The sequence below is a fragment of the Lithobates pipiens genome, unplaced genomic scaffold (genome assembly GCF_037356315.1).
Source record: "Lithobates pipiens isolate NorthernLeopardFrog02 unplaced genomic scaffold, aLitPip1_a1.2 Scaffold_19, whole genome shotgun sequence".
Taxonomy (NCBI): domain Eukaryota; kingdom Metazoa; phylum Chordata; class Amphibia; order Anura; family Ranidae; genus Lithobates; species Lithobates pipiens.
In genome coordinates this window covers 195,005,583-195,029,095 of record NW_027507764.1, presented here as the reverse complement: position 1 = coordinate 195,029,095, position 23,513 = coordinate 195,005,583, and positions in this window count along the sequence as shown.

The window sequence follows — 23,513 nt, the reverse complement described above, 5'->3', positions numbered from 1 at the left end:
ATGACTTGCCCCAGTCCTAGCTGAATCAGAGAACAAAATGCTCCACATGTTGATGAAGGTGGAAGGTAAACATATTCCTTGTTTGGTTGACACAGGAGCGTCACGCAGTCTGTTGTCTGATTCAGTAGTCCCTCCACACATGACGTCCCGTGACACCATACCCATAAGTGGTTATGACGGACTCCTGACTGATGCCCCGCTGACTAAACCTTTAAAAGTAAAGATAGGAAATCACATGTTTTTGTCACGCTTTTTGATTTCCAGAGGAGCTCCCACCAGTGGCGTAACTAGAACCTTCAGGGCCCCGATGCAAGAAACCATGAAGGGCCCCCCTGAACCCCAGCCAGGGCCCTTCCCTCCAATTCCGGCGGTGGAACTCCAGGGCGTGGTCACGGGTATGACCTTTGTGAGCCCTGTAGTTCCACCACTGGTATCAGTAGTTTTTTTTATTATTTTTATTTTATTTTTAGGTGCCCCATTGGAGGACTGTTCCTAGGCAGGATGGGGTCCCCGTCCCCAGAAGAGATGAGGTCCTTTTCTCCAGGGCAGATGAAGTTACTGCCCCCAGGTGAGAAGGGGTCCCTGTCCCCAGGGGAGGTGGGTGTCCCTGTCCCCACATGAGAAGGGGGCCCTGTCCCAAGGGGGAGATGGAGGGGGTATGTAATGGTGTGTGGGGGATGGGGTCCTCTCACTCACCATGAACAAGCTATAAGCCGCGCACTCATCCATGTTGGCCTGGGCTCCATCCAGTGTGCTGGACAGGTGATCAGCATATCTCCCAGAAAGACCTTTCACCATCTGTGTATGACGGGGGAGGAGGGGGGCTGGCAGACAAGCCTACAGGTCCTCCAGGGAGCCGGTTGTCATAGGGCTGAACTGCATCTGTGTGCTTAAAGTTTGTTTACCCGGGGGAAGTATGCAGTGCAGGCCGGACTCCGGGGGCGCGGGACTCTGGCTGGGGAAAACAGACATCGGACTGAGTGGCAATGCATGGAGCAGGGGAGGGGTACTCTGAGGAGCTGGCCGAGGACACAGGTCATGCAGGGAATGCACAACTGAAGAGCAGCCAGTGCGATAGTCGAGCATGGAGCTCTGCTAGTCACCCTCCAGCCACCCGTGTGCATGGTGCACTGGTACCCCTAGCTGCCTATGCTGCTGCCGGCCATATGTAGAGGGGGCTGCATGGGCCCCCTGCATCACAGGGCCCGGTAGCGGTCGCGACTGCTGCACCCCCTATAGTTACGCCCCTGGCTCCCACTAATTTATTAGGAGCAGACATTCTTCAGAAAATAGGAGCGAACATTACTTATCACCCAGATGGTATGGTCACCCTAGCAATAGGAGATGACCCAGAGGGTATAGAAATCTGTAGTAAAATACAATGCTTGGAAGAAGAACCAGAACCGTCCAATACGCCCTCACCGGAAATAGACCAAATTCTGTCTAGCCTTCCGGAAGGGTTATGGGAAACACATCCAGCAGACGTTGGGCTTCTGCCCATACCCCCGGTTACTCTACAGCTGATTCCAGGAGCAGTTCTCCCTCAGCAGAAACAGTACCCACTCAGTGCGCCCCAGGAAGCAGCTATAGAACTACAAGTGGAGGCTCTACTTAAAAGTGGAGCATTAAAAGAAATACAATCACCAGCCAATACCCCATTGTATCCAGTTAAGAAAAAGACATTGGGGGATGGCCCAATAAGGTATAGGATGGTACAGGACTTAAGGGCAATAAACAAAATATTGGCCCCAATAACGCCATTAGTACCGAACCCGCATACCTTACTGTCAGAAATACCATCAGATAGCTCCTCATTTACAGTTGTAGACTTGGCAAATGCTTTCTTTTCTGTACCCCTGGCGGAGGAATGTCAACCATGGTTCGCGTTCCGCCTTCGAAACCGTCAGCTAACCTGGACACGCCTACCTCAAGGAATGGCGCATTCGCCAACTCTATACTCACAAGCCCTGCAGACAGTGTTAGGAGAATGGCTACCGCCTGACACTTGTGTATTGTTGCAATATGTAGATGACCTATTGTTATGTTGTCCGGATAACGATACTTGTTTAAAAGCCACTCTCTCATTGTTACAATTCCTGGCTGAAAAAGGGTGCAAGGTGAATAGAACTAAGTTACAGGTATGTCAGAAAAAGGTTGTCTTTTTGGGCCACTGTATATCCCAGGGTACTCGACATCTCACTGAAGACCGAGTCCAGGCCATAAGACAAATGAATATCCCACGCAACTTTAAGCAACTTCGTATGTTTCTGGGAATGGTATCATATTGTAGACAATGGATACCACATGCCAGTTCTCTGATGCAGCCATTATATGATTGCTTGAAAATAGTACCCTATGTACTCACAGAAGCAGGTCATGAATCTTTTAGCACCTTAAAAAGGTTACTGATTTCGGCACCTGCGATCGGGATCCCTGATTATACCAAAACATTTCATTTGTACATTGCTGAAATCACGGGACACGCAACAGGGGTGTTGACACAACAACACATCAAACAAAGGCCGGTAGCATACTTCTCGGCGGCTCTCGATCCTGTCTCTAGAGGATCACCGTCCTGTGTACGAGCAGTTGCAGCAGTGTCAATTATCATTGACAAATCCTCAGAAATTGTCTTAGACAATCCTGTAGTGGTACATACCACACATGACATACACGCCATCTTGTCACAGGTCCAACCAAAACACATATCAATGGCAAGGCAGCTGCGTCTACAATGCACTTTGCTCCTACCCCCCAATGTTACCTTTCAGCGATGCACTTCTTTTAACTTAGCACAGCTTTTACCATTACAGACAGATTTGACAGGGGGGAGTAATGATGATAATGGTGTAGATACAGCACAAGATACTCAGGATTCTGACACACTTTCATTTCATGACATAACATCTGATGAACACGATTGTTTTCAACTTATGGAACAAGAAACCACGGGGTTCCCACATGTCACAGACATACCCATTGCAAATGCAGAACACACACTGTACATAGATGGTAGTAGATTTGCCGATGACAAAGGTAAATATCACACAGGTTATGCTGTGGTAACGGACACACAGGTAATTGAGGCAAAGTCACTACCAGCACACATGTCGGCACAAGAAGCGGAACTAACCGCTCTAGAGAAAGCCCTAGAACACTTGGAGGGACAAGAAGGGAACATTTACACTGATTCCGCATACGCCTACGGTGTTGCACATGATTATGGCCACATATGGAAAGCTAGAGGTTACCTTACAGCAGCAGGCACACCTGTTAAACATGGTGAAGGAATCAAAAGAGTCCTGAACAATCTTCAAAAGGTTAAAAGAGTAGCCATCATGAAGATAGCGGCACACACGAGCGCAAAAACAACTGAGGCAAAAGGAAACGCATTTGCAGATTTAACTGCAAAGAAGGCAGCTCTAGGGGAAGTAAGCCCTGAGACCTTAGCCACGGTACAGGTGAGTATGCCCGAAACCACATGGCAGCAGCTAATCGAACTACAGGAACAAGCAGGGGCTATTGAGAAGGACCGTTGGGTTAAGGAGGGAGCTGCACCAGGCCTTGACAATGTATGGAGAGAAGGAGACAAAATATGTCTACCCGCTTCTCTATACCCCGCAATGGCAGCGGCGGTCCACTTACCCACTCATGTCAGCTCCAATTCTATGTATAGGATTGTAAGCCAAGGATGGCTAGCCCCTGGATTCAGTAGTACTGCAAGGAACTACTGTGCTGCATGCCAAATCTGTCTGATTAATAACCCAGGACAGAGAGTGAAAACCCCACGTAAACATCAGGTCCGGGCCCAATATCCCTTTCAGAGACTGCAGATTGACTACATACAAATGCCTAAGAGCGGCCCCTTTGAATTTGTTCTCGTGTGCATCTGCCTATTTTCAGGCTGGCCCGAAAGTTATCCTGTGAAATCTGCTACGGCAAAAGCCACCGCCAAGAAACTGATTACTGAGCTGATACCTAGGTTTGGTCTCCCAGAAACAATAGAATCAGATAGGGGGACACATTTCACGGGAGAAATAATGCAAAATGTGATGGCAATGTTAGGGGTTCAACAAAGTTTTCATACTCCTTACCACCCACAGAGTTCAGGATCAGTAGAAAGAGTAAATGGTACAATCAAGCTGAAAATACAAAAAGCTATGCAGGAGTTGAACAAACCATGGCCTGAGTGCCTACCCTTAGCTTTGTTCTCTATTAGGTACACCCCAACAGGAAAAACAGGGTTATCCCCATATGAAATACTGTTTGGAAGTGCACCTAGATTAGGTTTATATTTTCCTCAAAGTATGCAATTACAATGTGATAGTTTAACTACGTATGTAATACAGTTGCAACAGCGTCTGACTAAAATCCACAAGAGTGTGTATTCTTCTCTTCCAGACCCTAATTCTGTCACAGGTACTCATGATCTACAACCAGGAGACTATGTGTATGTAAAGAAACATACCAGAAAGACACTGGAACCAAGGTTTGAAGGTCCTTTCCAGGTGCTATTGATTACAGCAACCTCAGTGAAATTGGAAGGGAAACCTACCTGGATCCACGCTTCTCATTGTAAAAAGGAGCCAGTTGGCAAATGACAACATGTATCTTTTTATTGTTTCAGTAATTCTGGCTAATAGTTTGGTTACCTCACAGAATAAAATACACAAGGATGAAGGATTTTCTAAAAAAATGTTATTACTGAAGTTTAAATATGCTTATGCCCAGAAGTCAGGATATGAGAAATGTTGGATTTGTAGCAAATTACACCCCAGCACAGCAAGTATACCACTGATGGCAGTTCCTATAAACTATACTGACCTTGCTAACAGTAGCATTAACATAATTAGAACAAATACCAGCGAGACAGTAATGTTTAAGTCAAATGGTCTCGCCTTTTTCCCTGATTGGTGTTTCAACTTAGGGAACACAACGGGAGGAAATGGAGAATGCCAAGACAGCAAGTTTAATTTGTCCATTGTCGTATTAAATGGAAGCTTCTATCCCAGTAATTCCAGCACACACCAGACATTATCTGACTTCCTCACTAACATTGTGGATAATAATGTTAGGTGGTTAGTATCCAACTTATCCCTCTATGGATACACCTCTCGTTATAGAAATGATATCAGTTCAAGATCAGTAGCTCTAGGAAACAATATATACATCTGTTGTGAGGATAAATGTTATACTTGGATACCTAGAAAAGCTCAGGGATGGTGCTACCTCGCAAGTTTAGTACCAGTAATGGGAGTAGTAGGTGATGAACGAGGTGATCACCTATTAGAAGCTAGCATGCACCCTAGATATCCCCTCAGGTATCGTAGTAAAAGAGAAATATTCCTGAAGAAGGACATGGTATGGGCTTGGTTCCCGTCCTGGACAGGATGGGGTATAGACTTAATGAAAAGACTAAATAACTATACAGGAATTATTAATGATGTTTTGGAGAAAAACTCTGATGACATTACTAAGTTAAATCTGGAGACCAGAGCCATCAGACAACAATTAGAATTACATGAATTAGCAATTGAAAGTATGAGTGCAGCATTGACAGGACTCTGTGAAACTACTGAGGACTATGAGTGCTGTACTTGGATACATAACACCAGCATTGAGGTACCTAACTATTATGACATCATTGCACAACACCGTACGGAAGTAAAGAATTTACAAGAGAAGGCCCGAAATATTGGTCGCGACTGGGATCCGTTTGGTGGAACTTTTAGTTTCTCAGGGTTATTCTCTTGGGTTAAGAAGGCAGCAATGACTATTATAGTGGTGCTCTTATTCGTATTTTTCTTTTATGCATGCTTTAAACTGCTCATGTGCTTTTGCAAGAAAGCCAAGGTAAATGATGCGGAAAAGATGGAACTTTTGTGAAGATAGGTAGATTTAGATCCTTGACATCACCCATCTGTCAGAAAAGCCACTCTTCCTGAATTTTAGATGTTGGTACTGTCCAGGGGGATGGGTGTATACCCCTCTGACAACTCGCGGTCAGGGAGAGTACTCTGGATATAGGCCGACTAGAACTTGTTCAGGTGGACCCAGGGCAAGAGGGAGGGGTGATGTCAAAGGGGGAAATGTAAGGATTGAGGTATGTTGAAACAAAATGGTTGACCGTATGTCTTACTAATTACTTGTATTTCTCTCTGTAAAATAAGGATTCGTCATCTATTGTCACGTACTCATCAAGAAGAGGCCGCATCAGCCCTAAAAAGCAGTCTACGCCCAGAAGATTGTCTTATCAGCTGATAACACCCGGAGAATTGTCTTTTCTTTGAAAATGTTGTTTTTTTTACATTTGCTGATGTTTGCCCTTTTCTGTCTATAAAAGATGTAATAAAGAAGCCTCAGAGCCAGAGCCAGTCAGAGAAAGTCAGAGTTAACGACGGACTTCTGAGCAGAAATACTGAATAATACCTCCGTGTCTCTTTGCTTGGATAAGAACTCTAACTAACAATTGGGAAACGGTAACATAACCTGACAAATAGGTGACTTGTTGAGGTCACACCTAACAACTAGTAATGGTGGCGATCAGCAACTTATAGTGGGACTCCCTTAGTGCACGGTCAATCTGACACTTAGATTACTTTCACACTGTAGTCGCTCCGCGTTAGCGGTAAAGCGTCGCTAATTTTAGCCCACTGCCGGCCAAAGAAAGGGTTAAAAGTGCCCATGTCGCAGAGCTTTGGCAGCGCTGCCCATTCATTTCAATGGACAGGGAGTTTTGGAAGCAGTGTATGCAGAGCTCCCAAACTGCCCCAAAGATGCTGCTTGCAGGACTTTTCAGAACGTCCCGCAAGCGCACCGCCCCAGTGTGAAAAGTCACACTGGAATGAATAGGGAGAAGGTTTTCAGGCATTAGAGGCTATTTCTAGCACTAACACACCTAAAAAACGCCTCGGTGTGAAAGCAGCCAAACTGATGCTGACACCACCAGTGACACTAATACAGTGATCAGTGCTAATAATATACACTGTCACTGTACTAATGACACTGACTGGGAAAGGGGTTAACATTAGATCAAAAGGTTAACTGTGTGCCTGACAATGGTTACTGTATGTACAATGTGCTGATTTTTATTAAGTAATGTTCTGATTTTTATTCCCTACTTTGCAGGGAGAAAAAAAAGCGGCACGTTGCTGCCGTCTGTAGAGAGCTCTGTGTTGTTGCTCTCTTCTGTCATTCGCTCAGCCGATCAGTGGGTCCCGGCCATAAATCATTGGCTAAGACCCACTGCTTGGCTTTTGCTGCAGTGAATGACAGCTCGGGTTTCTGGGTGCACACGCATGCGTGAGAGAGCGGACCCGGAAGAAAGCCCCGATGTACAGGTACTTTACCATGCCTGAAAGAGCCAATCCCCCACAGTATAGGTACTGCAGCAGGTTGGCAAGAGGTTAAAGGCCTCATTCACACAGACGTACCTATGCTAAGGGCCCCCCCCATGCCTGCATGGGGTACCCAAGTGTTTTATGCCTCTGGGTAAAAGCAGTATGGTTTATGTCTACTGGGACGCAGTGCCTGCACAGACGTTCAGAGACATGCCCCTGCACGACTGCCAAGCTGGCCCCGGTGGCTATATCCATGCTGCTACTGCGTCCCAATAGACATAAATGGATGCGGGCAAAGACGGTCCTTCACACAGAGGTGTGGATAGCTGAGGCCTAAGAGTAGGGTCACCACCTGTCCGAGATTCACCCGGACAGTCCGGGTTTTGAATCCTGTGCTCGGGCGGCTGCAGTGTGAAAGCACCCTAAAACAAAAACAAAAAACGTACTGTGCGCTGCTAGAGTGTTCGGGTTTGGCTTGAAAAAAATAAGTGACAACCTCACCTAAGAGCTCATTCACACTGGATGCATTTTTCTGCACTTTATCAGCACCGGTCACCACACAGGACCATAGAAAACCATTATTATCTCTGTGCCCTGTTCACACCACAAAGCTGCCTTGTGCTACTGAATTCGCATAAAAAGCAGGTAGAAGTAGAGCCCCCAGGAGGTGTATGGGCCTTATTAATCGCTCGCCCTTATTTATTATTTTATACCCCCTTATTTATAATTATTTTTACATTTATTAACTATTTTATTATTGTTTATATATCCCCTTATTTATTTTTATATTTATTCATTAAATGTATTCACAAATATATATTGTTTGCATTTTTTTTATACTCCCTTATTTATATTCATTTTTTTTTTAAACGCAGACTTGGAGCATTTTTCTCGCAATGCACCAGAGCTCACATGAAGTGGCATTGCAGCTCGGCCTCCGCATACAAATGAGTGAAGGGCCGGTCCACACCACGGAATCGCACAACAACGTACTGAGCGTTCCTCTGCCATTCACGTGCGGTGTGCGATTTTAGCCTATTCATTGTGAATGGACCGAGTCGCACCGAACTGCACCAAAAGCAGGTCATGCACTCCTTTAAGGGAAACGCACAGCAAGCGGATGGCATAGTACTTCTGTAGCACGCGGTCTGGTGCAGGCGAGTGCCCTGCGCGTGCGACCAGCATTTCATGACGTAACATTAACACCCCGCTGCAAATCACAACTGTGGTGCGTTTTGAAGGTGGTGCAGGAAACGTGCGGCTTCCAAGCCGGCATTCTGGTGTGAACTAAATGCCACTCAATAAAGAAAAAAGAATTGTGCCTACTTTATCTATATTAACGCCCCGGATTGAATAAAGATCCTTCTGGGTCTGACGATCGGCTCCCCTCCCTCTGCCATGTTGCAGTCTGTGGGTTACTATGGTCGCACTCCGGTTGGCAAAGACGGGCGGTTGCTAAGCGACGTTATGGACAGTACAACGGGGTCCTTCCGAGGCAGGCATCAGCAAAGCCAGCTACAGCTTGTGCGCAGGTCTCATAGAGCAGAGAGCGTCTCTTCAGCTCAGCAGCGTGCGGGTATAATTCTCAGTAATGCCTGTAGATGGCAATGCTGAGCTGCTAACGGCACTGAGAAACTAGCTTCTAGATAAAGAAATGTCTCTGGTATATCAGCCAGGAGCGGTGGCGTGTGACAATGCGCGCCGCCTTCCAAAGGCGCGGGCTGCTGTTGGATTGCGTATGTCCATGAGTTCTAGTCCACCCTCTGACAAGTCACGCGGGTGTCCGTTGCTAGTGCCATAATTCAGCATTAGCATTGCTGGTGGCTCACGACTATACCCTGGTCCACCACTGCTAGTGCCATAATTCAGCATTAGCATTGCTGGTGGCTCACGACTATACCCTGGTCCACCACTGATCGATGATGGCAATGTCTATCACACTGACCAGTACTGGGCTGGCAAGATAGCAGTGAATAGCCGACTTAGAGCATTCAGATAATACAGTGATACACAGCCTGTCATTTTTTTACCCTATTAAAAAAACAAAATATATATATATATCTTTCACTCTAATTATTCAGGCAGCTCTACAATAAAAATCGAAATAAACATAACAAAACAAAACAGAAATATAACAGAAAATAAAAAAATATTATCTTTAACATTATTATTTATTATTTTATACCCCATTTATTTACATTTTTATTGCAGAGCACCCTAAATAATAAGAATAAAAATTTAAAAAATTAAATAAATAAAAAAACATAAATATAATAGAAAATAAAAAAGTATATTTAAGGTTTTTATTATTTTATTACCATTTTATTATCATTGGCAAAAAAAACATAAATATAATATAAAATAAATAAATACAATTATGTTTAAGGTTTTTATTTATTGTTTTATACCCCTTTATTCACAATTTTTATTTCTATATTTACTATTTATCATATTTATTATTTTTATGCACTCTTATTTATATTTGTTTTATATATGACAGATTGTTTTATTTACACACACCCTTATTTTTTTTATTTTCTAGATTTAATCCTTTTTCTTTTTTTTGTGTTTAGACACCTTTATTTTTTTTTATTTTTTGAAACGTGATTACGTTTTTTTCCATAAACACACAAAAAGAAAATGATAACATTGGCAATAAACAAAAAGATACTGAATTTGCATAGAAAGAACGTAGAAGTAGAGCACTCAGAGGGTATTTGGCTATTATCAATATTTATTTTTATTCACTATTTTATACACCTGTATTTATAGTTATTTTTATATTTATTAACTATTGTTATTTTTTTATACACCCTTATCTATTATATTATATATTAATTCATGAAATGTTTTCATATATATTTATATATTGTAACTTTTTTATAGACTCTTATTTATATATATTTTTTTTTAATTATTATCATTATTATTTTTTTTTTCTACACTCTTATTTATTTCTTTTATATTACTTTTCTTTGTTCATATTTAATTTAACCCTTTTTTTCATCACATATTCACAATCTTTTCTGTTTGATTTCATCGCATTTATAGGATAATTATTTGTAACATTGCATTGCAGATTTTTAAAAGATTGATTGGAGCATAATATATGTAAAAATGTGTTGTAATAATTGTGTTGTAATAATTGCACTTATTTATAAGGGAGAAACTCAATAATTATTTGTATGGAGTTTTTTTTTTTATTATTATTATTTTTTTTAATCAGTAATACTTTTAACCACCTCAGTACAGTGCAGTTACACCCCCTTCCTGACCAGACCAATTTTCAGCTTTCAGTGCTCTCACAGTTTGAATGACAATTACTCAGTCATCCTACACTGTATCCATATGCAACTTGCGTCCTTTTTTCCACACAAATAGAGCTTTCTTTTAGTGGTATTTAATCACTAGTGGGTTTTTTATTTTTTGTGCTATAAATAAAATAAAACGTAAATTTTGTGAAAAAAATGCCTTTTTCTTCGTTTCTGTCATAAATTTTTGCTAATTAGTAATTTTTCTTCATAAATTTTGGCCAAAATTTATACTGCTACATATCTTTGGTAAAAATAACCCACATTAGTATATATTATTTGGTCTTTGTGAAAGTTATAGAGTCTACAAACTATGGTGCCAATCACTGAAAATTGATCACTTCTGATCAGGCCTTCAGTACATCAGGTGTACCTCATTTCTTGAGACACTAAGAGCCGGTTCACACAGCGGGCGATGCGAGGCGACACGACTCGCCTCGCCTCGCTCTCGCAAGTCGCCCCCGTTCTGTACAATGGAACCGTTCTGAGAGGAGCGACTCGAGTCGCTCCGACTCAGAAAAAAGGTTCCTGTACTACTTTTGGGCGACCTCGGGGCGACTTGCATTGACTTCTATACAGAAGTCATTTGCAAGTCGCCGCTGAGGCCGCGGCAGGTCGCGGCGAGGCAAGTCGGAGTCGCCTCGCCTCGCCTGCTGTGTGAACCGGCCCTAACAAGTCAGGAAAGTACAAATACCCCCCAAATGACCCCTTTTTACAAAGTAGACATCCCAAGGTATTAAGTAAGTAGCATGGTGAGTTTTTTTAAGTTGTCATTTTTTCCCACAATTCTTTGCAAAATGAAGATTTTTTATTTTTTTTTTTATTTTTTTTTACTAAATTGTCATATTATCAGGTTATTTCTCACACACAGCATATGCATACAACAAATTACACCCCAAAATACATTCTGCTACTCTTCCCGAGTACGGCGATACCACATGTGTAGGACTTTTACACAGCCTAGCCACATACAGAGCACTAACATTGATGTAGTACCTTCAGACGTTCTACGAGCAAAAATTACGCATCTCATTTCTCAACCACCTATTACACTTTTGAAGGCCCTGGAGTACCAGGACAATGGAATTTCCCATAAAATTACCCCATTTTGGAAAGCAAACACCCCAACGTATAATCTGTGAGGCATAATGAGTCTTTTGAACGGTTCATTTTTTTCCAGAAGTTTTTGGAATATGTGGAAAAAAAATTTAACGCATTTTTTTTTACACAAAATTGTCAATTTATAAGATATTTCTAACACATAGCATGTATATAGCAAAAATTACACCCCAAAATACATTCTGCTACTCCTCCCGAGTATGGCGATACCACATGTGTAGGACTTTTACACAACCTGGCCACATAGAGAGGCCGAACATTGAAGTAGTACGTTCAGGCGTTCTAGGAGCATAAATGACACATCTCATTTCATTCCTACCCATCACACTTTTGAAGGTCCTGGACCACCAGGACAGTGAAATTACCCACAAAATGACCCCATTTTGGAAAGCAAACACCCCAATGTATATTCTATGAGACATGGGCTGGAGATAGGTACTCTGATGGCCTGGTGACAGGTACTCGGGTACTCTGATGGCCTGGTGACAGGTACTCGGGTACTCTGATGGTCTGGTGACAGGTACTCGGGTACTCTGATGGTCTGGTGACAGGTACTCGGGTACTCTGATGGTCTGGTGACAGGTACTCGGGTACTCTGATGGTCTGGTGACAGGTACTCGGGTACTCTGATGGCCTGGTGGCAGGTACTCGGGTACTCTGATGGCCTGGTGACAGGTACTCGGGTACTCTGATGGCCTAGTGACAGGTACTCGGGTACTCTGATGGCCTGGTGACAGGTACTCGGGTACTCTGATGGCCTGGTGACAGGTACTCGGGTACTCTGATGGCCTGGTGACAGGTACTCGGGTACTCTGATGGCCTGGTGACAGGTACTCGGGTACTCTGATGGCCTGGTGACAGGTACTCTGATGGTTTGGTGACTGGTATTTGGGTACTCTGAAGGGCGGTGACAGGTACTCATATGGACTGTGACAGGTACTCGGGTACTCAGATGGACTGTGACAGGTACTCTGGTACACAGATGGACTGTGACAGGTACTCGGGTACTCAGATGGGCTGTGACAGGTACTCGGGTACCCTGATGGACTGTGACAGGTACTCGGTACTCTAATGGACTGTGACAGGTACTCGGTACTCTAATGGACTGTGACAGGTACTCGGGTACTCTAATGGACTGTGACAGGTACTCGGTACTCTAATGGACTGTGACAGGTACTCGGGTACCCTGATGGACTGTGACAGGTACTCGGTACTCTAATGGACTGTGACAGGTACTCGGTACTCTAATGGACTGTGACAGGTACTCGGGTACCCTGATGGGCCGTGACAGGTACTCGGGTACCCTGATGGGCCGTGACAGGTACTCGGGTACCCTGATGGGCCGTGACAGGTACTCGGGTACCCTGATGGGCCGTGACAGGTACTCGGGTACCCTGATGGGCCGTGACAGGTACTCGGGTACCCTGATGTGCCGTGACAGGTACTCGGGTACTCTGATGTGCCGTGACAGGTACTCGGGTACTCTGATGTGCCGTGACAGGTACTCGGGTACTCTGATGGGCCGTGACAGGTACTCGGGTACTCTGATGGGCTGTGACAGGTACTCGGGTACTCTGATGGGCTGTGACAGGTACTCGGGTACACAGATGAACTGTGACAGGTACTCGGGTACTCAGATGGGCTGTGACAGGTACTCGGGTACTCTGATGGGCTGACAGGTACTCTGATGGGCTGTGACAGGTACTCGGGTACTCTGATGGGCTGTGACAGGTACTCAGGTACTCTGATGTGCTGTGACAGGTACTCAAATACTCTGATGGACTGTGACAGGTACTCTGATGGACTGTGATTGACAGGTACTATGAGGGGTGGTGACAGGTCCTCTTTATCGGGGGGGGGGGGCAATCAGTATGATTGGTGTACACTGTATGCGGTAACGAGATGTTACCGCAATCTCCTCCTCACACACGATCGGTGTGTGAGGAGGAGAACCCGGTAAAATCCCGTTACCGCAGTTTGTTTACATTTTTGTGATCGGCTGTGAAAGGCTCACAGCCGATCACGTGGGTAAACAGCCGGCCAATGGCTGTTTACCAGCGTCGGTGACGAGTAGTGTTCCCGGGGAACACGCCGCCACCGACGTGCACGCGCAGCGCGCTCGCGATCGCGCGCATGCGCCGTGCACGTTCGGGGTGTGACCATCTGTGATCGGCCGTGACTTCATCACGGCCGATCACGTGGTAAACAGCCATAACGAATGGCTGTTCACCCCCTTCGGTGGCGAGCGGTGTCTCCGTGACACGCCGCCACCGAAAAAAAAGGGATGCGCGCGCACGATCGCGCGCATTCCCTGTTTAAACGGGAGGCCGTCATATGACGGCCTCCCGCCACAATTGGTGCGCCGACTGGCCGTCATTTGACGGCCGGCGGTCAGCAACTAGTTAAACAATAAAGAATATGAGCAGCACTGACCCCTTCTGGTGAAAGATAGATAAAGCATCTTCAGCTCACATGTGATGGTGCATATTCACCACACGAGGTCGCTCTGCTCAGAGCTCTGAGCCTGCAGTTTGCCATCCTGAATGTGTAAAGCAGAAGGTTGATGCTGATGATCAGCTCTAGTGAAGTGCCTGTGAGTGACATTTATCAGAGGAATTACTGACAGAATAAGGAACCAAACTGGTGCCAATCAGACTGCCAAAGCATCAGTGAGATGTTTTGAGTGCATAGGTGATCCCTGCCATCCCAATACTGGGCGACCTTTTGCTATAGATTTACAAATATTTGTAGATTTGTGATTAAAAAGTGAAGTTCTGCCCATCCTCCTCCCCCCTCCTCTACCGCTATAGCAACTTTTTTTTTTTGGAGTGGGTTCCTTTTTCTGACAGGTACCCGATCCCACTTCTGCTTCTCCCCCCTAGGTGAGAAAAACCGAGGTTCGGCTCCCCCCCTCCCGCAGCCTCCTGGGACAAGTCTCATGCCCTAGGAAAGTGATGGCGAACCTTGGCACTCCAGATATTTTGGAACTACATTTCCCATGATGCTCAGCCACTCTGCAGTGTAGTTGAGCATCATGGGAAATGTAGTTCCAAAACATCTGGGGTGCCAAGATCTCGCACATGAGCGGTGGGGTGCCAGCTGTGGAACAGCAGGAAGTCACAGCCGGCTTCCCAGAGTCAAGATGGCGGCGCTGGAGACCAGAAGACCAGCGAAGAAGCTGAGTTTACAACAAAAAAATAAAAAATGAACTACTAAGACTAGAATCACACATATGCGGGATGGGAAACACACGCTAATCGCACACGTTCCCCAACCCGCAGAAAATATGTGCTGCCCTTTAGAAGATGCACATGGCGCACCATCACCTCTTAATGTCCCCCCACACATAGGAAAGCGCGGAATGTTTTCAGGTACGCAAAACCACGACGTCTGGCAGCACCGTACAGTTCTGTCCATTCTAACCCCTTCCAGACCGCAGCGCGCCCATATACGTCCTAACTTTGAAGAGGAATATGGTTGTTATGGAAGCAGCTAGCTGCCATAACCCCGGTATCCTCTTCTTCAGCGGGTCCGGTTTCCGATAAGAGTGGTCTCTGCGGCGGATTCGCCACAAGATCACTTCTATCGGTGGTGGGAGAGGGGCCCCCCCAGCCATGCTCCAGTGCCCTCCGCTGCTTAGCGGAGCCGTCGGCAGCGGCGGAGGCGATCGGATGTTGCCCCTTGCTAAGTATGGAGATGAGTGAGGGGAAGATGGCCGCCACCCATCTCAAATAACATTGCAGGGCAGAAGAGACTTAAAAACGTCACTTCCGCCCATAGCTCTAAAAGGGACATTTAAAAAAAAAATTTTAATGACAACATTTTTTTAGTTTTTTTATTGCATTTTAGTGTAAATATGAGATGTGAGGTCTTTTTGACCCCCAGATCTCATATTTAGGAGGTCCTGTCATGCTTTTTTTCTATTATAAGGGATGTTTACATTCCTTGTTATAGGAATAAAAGTGACACCGTTTTTTATTTAACCCCTTCCCGCCGAGTGTACGCAGATGTGCCTACTCAGCTTCCGGGGGTTATACAGGGATGATGCCCACACCTGCAGTGGAGGTCTGATTGGGAGGTCTGTACTAAGGGGGATTCTATACTGATGGGGGGGTCTGCACTAATTGGGGGTGTCTATACTGCAGGGGTTTGCACTAAGGGGGGTGTCTATACTGATGGGGGGTCTGTATTAAGGGGGGGTGTCTATACTGATGGGGGTCTGCACTAAGGGGGTGTCTATACTGTAGGGGTCTGCACTAAGGGAGATTCTATACTGATGGGGGGTCTACACTAAGGGGGATTCCATACTGATGGGGGGTCTGCACTAAGGGGGGATTCTATACTGATGGGGGGTCTGCACTAAGGGGGATTCTATACTGATTGTGGGGTCTGCACTAAGGGGGATACTATACTGATGGGGGTCTGCACTGAGGGGGGTTCTATACTGATAGGGGGTCTGCACTAAGGGGGGTGTCTTTACTGTGGGGGTCTGCATTAAGGGGGATACTATATGTGCATGTCTTTTGGCCCACACAGCGTGGCTCAGCCCCGCTGCCTGCCCTCTGCTCACAGGATTCGATTGGCAGGAGTCAATGGTTCCTTCTGCTGCCTCTGTGAGCAGAGAGAGGGAGAGGAGAGCGCCACTGCAGACGGGCACAGCGCTGGATTGAGAGAGGACATAGGTAAGTATAGAATGGGGTGATTGGGCGATACAAACACTGGGACACTTTTTAGCTTAATGCAGGGAATGCATTAAGGTAAAAGATTTCCAGACTTTATAAGGACTTTACAGAACTAAACTTACCTTTGCTTCAGTGACAACGCCCCTCAATGGTGCCAGCATCTTCAGCTGTGTGGCGGTCTCCAGTCTTCTTCATGGGTCAGCGTAGTATGACATCACTCCTGCGCATGCACAGGAATCAGTCATTCCAGCACACAGAGACCAGGCCAGAGGTGTAAGCTGAGCTGCACATGTGCATTGCATGTCTCTTCTGCAATAAAGAGCCTGCCTGCTCTCTGTTTGTGGCAGTGAAACTTTTTATATCTATTATTTTTGTTTTGACCTTGGTCATAAAGGGTCTAACCATACCACTGTAAGCTCCTCCCACTGTAAGCACAACCTGACCACACCCACCATTAGCAGCAACTCTCTGTGTGAATGGCCACGCTGAGCTGTGCCCCGGGTCCCCCTACTGCAAGCTGCTCGCTCTGGGGGCTCTTGGCAGAAGGGAGGGGCCAAGAGCACCGACATGGGACCCAAGAAGAGAAGGATCCGAGCTGCTCCGTGCCAAATAACTACACAGAGCAGGTAAGTATAGCACGTTTGTTATTTAAAAAAAAAAAAAAGCAAGCCTTTAATATCACTTTAAATATAAACCACTTTTGCTGCAATACTCTCCTTTAGAGGGTTTGTTCACCTTTACAGAAAATCTGTAAGGTGAACTTACTGTACACTGGGCCCCCTCCCCAGTCCCGTTGTACCAGGGTTCCATGATTACCCGCTGTCGGGCATCGGGATAATGCTTTACCGGTCCAGGGATTTGAAATCCTGTCTTTCACTCTTCTCCTCCAGCACTCACAGTATGGGCTAGGTGGATTCTGATTGGTCAGCACTGTCCAGTAAAGGTTATTCTTTAAAAGAAAATACTGTATCCCTAGTACTATATGGCAGCCGAAAGAGGAATGCAGAGAATACTGTAGTGTAGAGAATCAACTGAATGACAGCTCTACGTCTACTGGGGCTGCTGACTTCACATTCAAGATGGTGGCATCCAGCCGCAGTTGCCGGGCTTTGGGATCAGTGTTGCCAACCTACCAGAGGTGGCTCTAGGCTTTGTGAGGCCTTAGGCATAACCTAGACATGAGGCCCCATTCACATCTATAATGGGGGGAAAAAATAATTCAAGAAAAAAAAATGAATTGCATATATTAAGAGTACTGGTGTCAATGTGCTCAATCACACCAGTGCTGAGAGCACACTGACACCAGCGCTGAGATAGAGCACACTGACACCAGCGCTGAGCACACTGACACCAGCGCTGAGAGCACACTGACATCAGCGCTGAGAGCACACTGACATCAGCGCTGAGATAGAGCACACTGACACCAGCGCTGAGAGCACACTGACACCAACGCTGAGAGCACACTGACACCAGTACTGAGACAGAGCACACTGACACCAGCGCTGAGCACACTGACACCAGCACTGAGATAGAGCACACTGACACCAGCGCTGAGCACACTGACACCAGCACTGAGATAGAGCACACTGACACCAGCGCTGAGCACACTGACACCAACACCAGCGCTGAGAGCACACTGACACCAACGCTGAGAGCACATTGACACCAACGCTGAGGCAGAGCACACTGACACCAACGCTGAGGCAGAGCACACTGACACCAGGGCTGACAGAGCACACTGACACCAGTAATGAGATAGAGCACACTGACACCAATGCTGAGAGCACACTGACACCAGCGCTGAGCACACTGACACCAGCGCTGAGCACACTGACACCAGTGCTAAGCACACTGACACCAACTCTGAGAGCACACTGACACCAACTCTGAGAGCACACTGACACCAGCTCTGAGGCAGAGCACACGGACACCAGGGCTGAGGCAGAGCACACTGACACCATCGCTGAGGCAGAGCACGCTGACACCAGGGCTGACACAGAGTACACTGACACCAGTTCTGACACAGAGCACACTGACACCAGTTCTGACACAGAGCACACTGACACCAGTTCTGAGATAGAGCACACTGACACCAGGGCTGACACAGAGCACCCTGACACCAGGTCTGAGATAGAGCACACTGACACCAGCGCTGAGTACACTGACACCAGCGCTGAGTACACTGACACCAGCGCTGAGAGCACACCGACACCAGGTCTGAGATAGAGCACACTGACACCAGCGCTGAGATAGAGCACACTGACACCAGCGCTGAGATAGAGCACACTGACACCAGCGCTGAGCACACTGACACCAGCACTGAGAGCACACTGACACCAACACTGAGACAGAGCACACTGACACCAGGGCTGAGATAGAGTACACTGACACCAGGGCTGACAGAGCACACTGACACCAGTACTGAGATAGAGCACACTGACACCAACGCTGAGAGCACACTGACACCAACGCTAAGAGCACACTGACACCAACGCTGAGAGCACACTGACACCAACGCTGAGCACACTGACACCAACGCTGAGAGCACACTGACACCAACGCTGAGAGCACACTGACACCAACTCTGAGAGCACACTGACACCAGCGCTGAGCACACTGACACGAACGCTGAGAGCACACTGACACCAACTCTGAGAGCACACTGACACCAGCGCTGAGCACACTGACACGAATGCTGAGAGCACACTGACACCATCGCTGAGGCAAAGCACATTGACACCAGTTCTGAGACAGAGCACACTGACACCACTGTACCACCCCCCCTCCAGTCACATGTACCACCCCCCCAGTGACATAGTGACATGCACCCCCTAGTCACATTTACCTCACATATAGCAAGGCTCTGTCCCCTCATAGTTCAGTCCATCGGCTGCACAGTGCACACACAGGCTGAATTGGCTCCGTCTCCATCAGGGAAGCCCCGCCCTGGAAGGAGGGTAGACTCGGTGATCCTGTGCTGAGATGCTAGCTGTGCCCTGCCCTTGCACAAGAAAGGACGGACAGGATTTGATGTTGGGGCAGGCCAGTTGAAGGTTTCTATGTGTCTGCTGGTGTTCTGACTGGAAGGACACCTGCACTGCAGTTCCACTTCCAGTGAAGTTTTCTTGACAGGAGTGGGGCGGGGTGTTACAGAGAAGAGAGGAGGCGGGCTGACTGTACTCTGAACGAGGAGGCACCTGGGACTGATGTATGATGATAGCGAGAGGCGGCTCTTTAGGCAAAGTAGGCGGGAGTGAGGCCCCTAGGAGGGCGAGGCCTTAGGCCACCGCCTACTTTGCCTAATTAGAGAGCCGCCTCTGCTCTGAACAAGGAGGCACCTGGGACTGATGTTTGATGATAGCTAAAGGCGGCTCTTTAGGCAAAGTAGGCGGGAGCGAGGCCCCTAGGTGGGCGAGGCCTTAGGCCACCGCCTACTTTGCCTAATTAGAGAGCCGCCTCTGCTCTGAACGAGGAGGCACCTGGGACTGATGTATGATGATAGCTAGAGGAGGCTCTTTAGGCAAAGTAGGCAGGAGCGAGGACCCTAGGAGGGCGAGGCCTTAGGCCACCGCCTACTTTGCATAATTAGAGAGCCGCCTCTGGAGGTACTGCCAAATTTATTATCAGACATACTCTTCCAAAGGTTCTGGTTCTCTTTTTTACAAGTGCGATATTCTGTTTGAGATGCCTGGTGGGGTTCAGGTCCAAAAGTACTTGCATTTATGTTGCTGTACTGTAAAAATTTGCTTGACTTTGTGACTGTTTACTGTTAGTTTTTTTGTTCCCTTGTAGGTGTGTTGATGAAATTAATGTGTAAAAATATACTAAAGCGCTGATGTGAATAAATATTACAATATGTGAGAAATAAATATTAAAAAGATAACTAAATAATATAGCTGCAATTATATATATGTGAACTGCTACGCAAAAATAAAATGTTTTAAATTAATAATTGTGCTAATATTAACCTACTAATATTAAACAGTCTACCACCAGATTAAGTGAATAATTATGAACATATAGTGAACCATACAAAATATATGAAATTCCTTCTGTGTAATAAAGCAAACCTTTGCCACAAGTAAAAGAATATCACATTCCACTGTGTACAAACCAAAGTCTCTGCCCTATAATAAGGCTTACCTACAGGTACAGTAAATATCTCCTACACCTTTAGGAGATATTTACTTTAGATGCAGCCAGAGACGTCACCTGCAAATGCGCGCTGAAGGAACGGCATACCCATGCTGTCCCTTCAGTGTTGTACCATAAATAGCGACTCCCATCCGTATGTGCGGGAGTGACATCATTACTGGCATGGCCAATCAGATAGCTGAAGCCTGTGAACCTGGAAAGAGGACTGGGTGAAGATGGAAACGCCTTCAACGGTGACGGAATGATGCTGGAGGGCTTACAAGGAAAATCCTTTTCTTGGGAATACTTGCCTGAAAACGGATGTGTTTTGGATGCGGTTTACTACGGTTTACTACTACCGATTCAAGTTGTCCATACATTATACAGTTTTCTTTTTCAATTTCCTTTAGATTTACCTTCAACTGTGTACAATGTAAAAATTTAAAAACAAAATATTTTATTACAAAAATATATAGAAATTTATAGACCAATGATCATGCCTAAAAAGGTCACACTAATAACTCTCTCAAAACTGGACTATTGTTATCAAAAGAAAAATATATGGAGATGGCCTTTAGTCCAGGCTACCAGGAAGATATTTTAATAGTCAGTCCTTATGCATCAGGTTTGTGGATTTTGCTGGGCTAGAAAAAAGTGAAATGAACAAAGTATATTACAAATGCAATCAAATTTACCGATTTACTGAAATAATGAACCATGGTAATGTAGTATTTATTAAAGCATAGACTTCAGCCAAAATCCTTTTTTTTTTTTCAGTTGAGGGCAAAGTGGGTTAGAAGAAGAACCTCTGTCGTGATTTATTGTTGTCTGTATGGTTGTTAAAGATATCTCCCCTCTCACCATCTTCTAGTGCAGGGGTCTCCAAACTATGGCCCTCCAGTTGTTCAGGAACTTCAATTGCCATCATGCCTAGCCATGTTTGTGATTGTCAGAGTTTTACAATGCCTCATGAGATGTGTAGTTCTGCAACAGCTGGAGGGCCATAGTTTGGAGATTCCTGTTCTAGTGACACAGAGGTTCCAATCCTATAGCACTTTCCAAAAAAACAAGTGTTTTTTATGATTTATTAGTGGCTTTGTTGGACAGATGTATCTCCATTTCCTGTCCCAGTGACAAAACAGGAAATGAGGGGGCATTTCTCCAAAGGTGGCACAGTCAGCAGTAAAAATCTGATAGAGGTGGTAACTCTATTCTATAGAAAACAAAAACAAACAAGCAAACATTTGTGTTTGGAATTTCACTTTAAATGTTATTTATTTTAATATAACAGCCCACATTGATTGGATGTCATACTACATTCACAAGAGTAAGCATAAAAAGAGAGAGTAGTGCACATAAGGAAGACATGGTCCACACGGTGCCTTTGTTCCGGATCTCCTTTTCACATCTGTTTCCCACATACCACCGGTCTCCAGATGTTTTACACCTGTAAAAAGTGTATTTATTAATCTGTGATATACCCAGATATGCATATTCAGTATAGAAAGTAATGCAAACAAGGTTTAAATATTTTTCAAGGGGCACGTGAAATAGTTTAAGGTGGAACTAGGATTTAAAGGAGAATTGTTTCCAAATAATCCAAAAGTGTCAATGCCACTCCAGAGTGTATAGTGTACTGTAACATTAAGCAAATAAAGCTGTAATGAAATATTACATCACAGTGAGCCGTTTATAGTTCTTTCAGTATCATAAATAATATATGCTGCCCTATGCACCCCAATACACACAGCACCATGCCTTGTGATACATGCGCCACATACCCCTAATGCCATAATACTAATCTAAGAGCTCCCATATAACCCAAGAGGCCAGAGGGAGACCCTCAGCTCAGCAGTCTTCATTCACCTGGGGCTCCGAGTCCTCATTGATGGGAAGCTCTGCCAACTTTCTCCACATCTCTTTCCTCCCAACTTCACTCCATCTTCCTGCAGAACCAGGTGCTGAAAGTCAGTGCACTCCAGGCCTGGTACCCACTGCCACTTTGCAGAGTTAAAGGGAGAGAGGAGGCTGCTACTATACTGCAGCCACAAAGGTAGAGAATGAAGACCTTAGTTAGCTGCCAAGTTAGTCAGGGTGAAAAAAAAACAAAATGTCAATCTAGTTCAACCAACAGAATAAAAAAAACACAAAATACAGAATCTTTAACCCACAGTTGACCCAAAGGAAGATCAAAAAAAAAAAAGCCCTACGGGCATGGTGCAATTTGCTCCAGTAAATTCCCCCAGGAGGCAACCAGGTATCTACTGAGCTGGCCAGAACTAGTTTTTAGGGAGTCTATTCCACAGCTCTTACTGTAAATAAGCCTTTCTATGCCCCTTTGTATCCTTTTTTTTTTTATAACATTAAATCATATATTTATTACCACCCTAGAGGAGGAATTACCTTGAATGCCATGATTGCTTTATGTGAGATGTATTCTATTTTTTATAGTCAATACCATGGTTTTTAATTATGTGTCATTTTTCTTGCATGCTATATACAGTATAATAAAATATTGAAACTGGACATGGAAGGTGATCTATTTATGTACTTTTTTAAAAAAAAATATATATGTTTAACACCTTCCCGCCCTATAGCCGAAAGACGGCTACAGCGCAGGCTTAATTTGCCGGGAGGGCGTACATGGATGTCCTCCCGTAATCCTGCTGTCTGTGCACCTCCTGTGGACTCAGCTGATCACAGATCTGGGGAAGGGGCCAATCACAGCAGCCCTTTACCACGTAATCAGCTGTGTCCAATGAAAGTTGATCGCAGAAGTAAGCACAAGACGGTTATCAGCTTTCCTTTTCTCATGCTGACAGCATGAGGAGAGAAAAAGAGAGCTGATAAATGGCTAAAAGCACATCGGCACTGATAATCAGGGCACTGATTATCAGTGCCCTGACTATCAGTGCAGTCCCAATAGT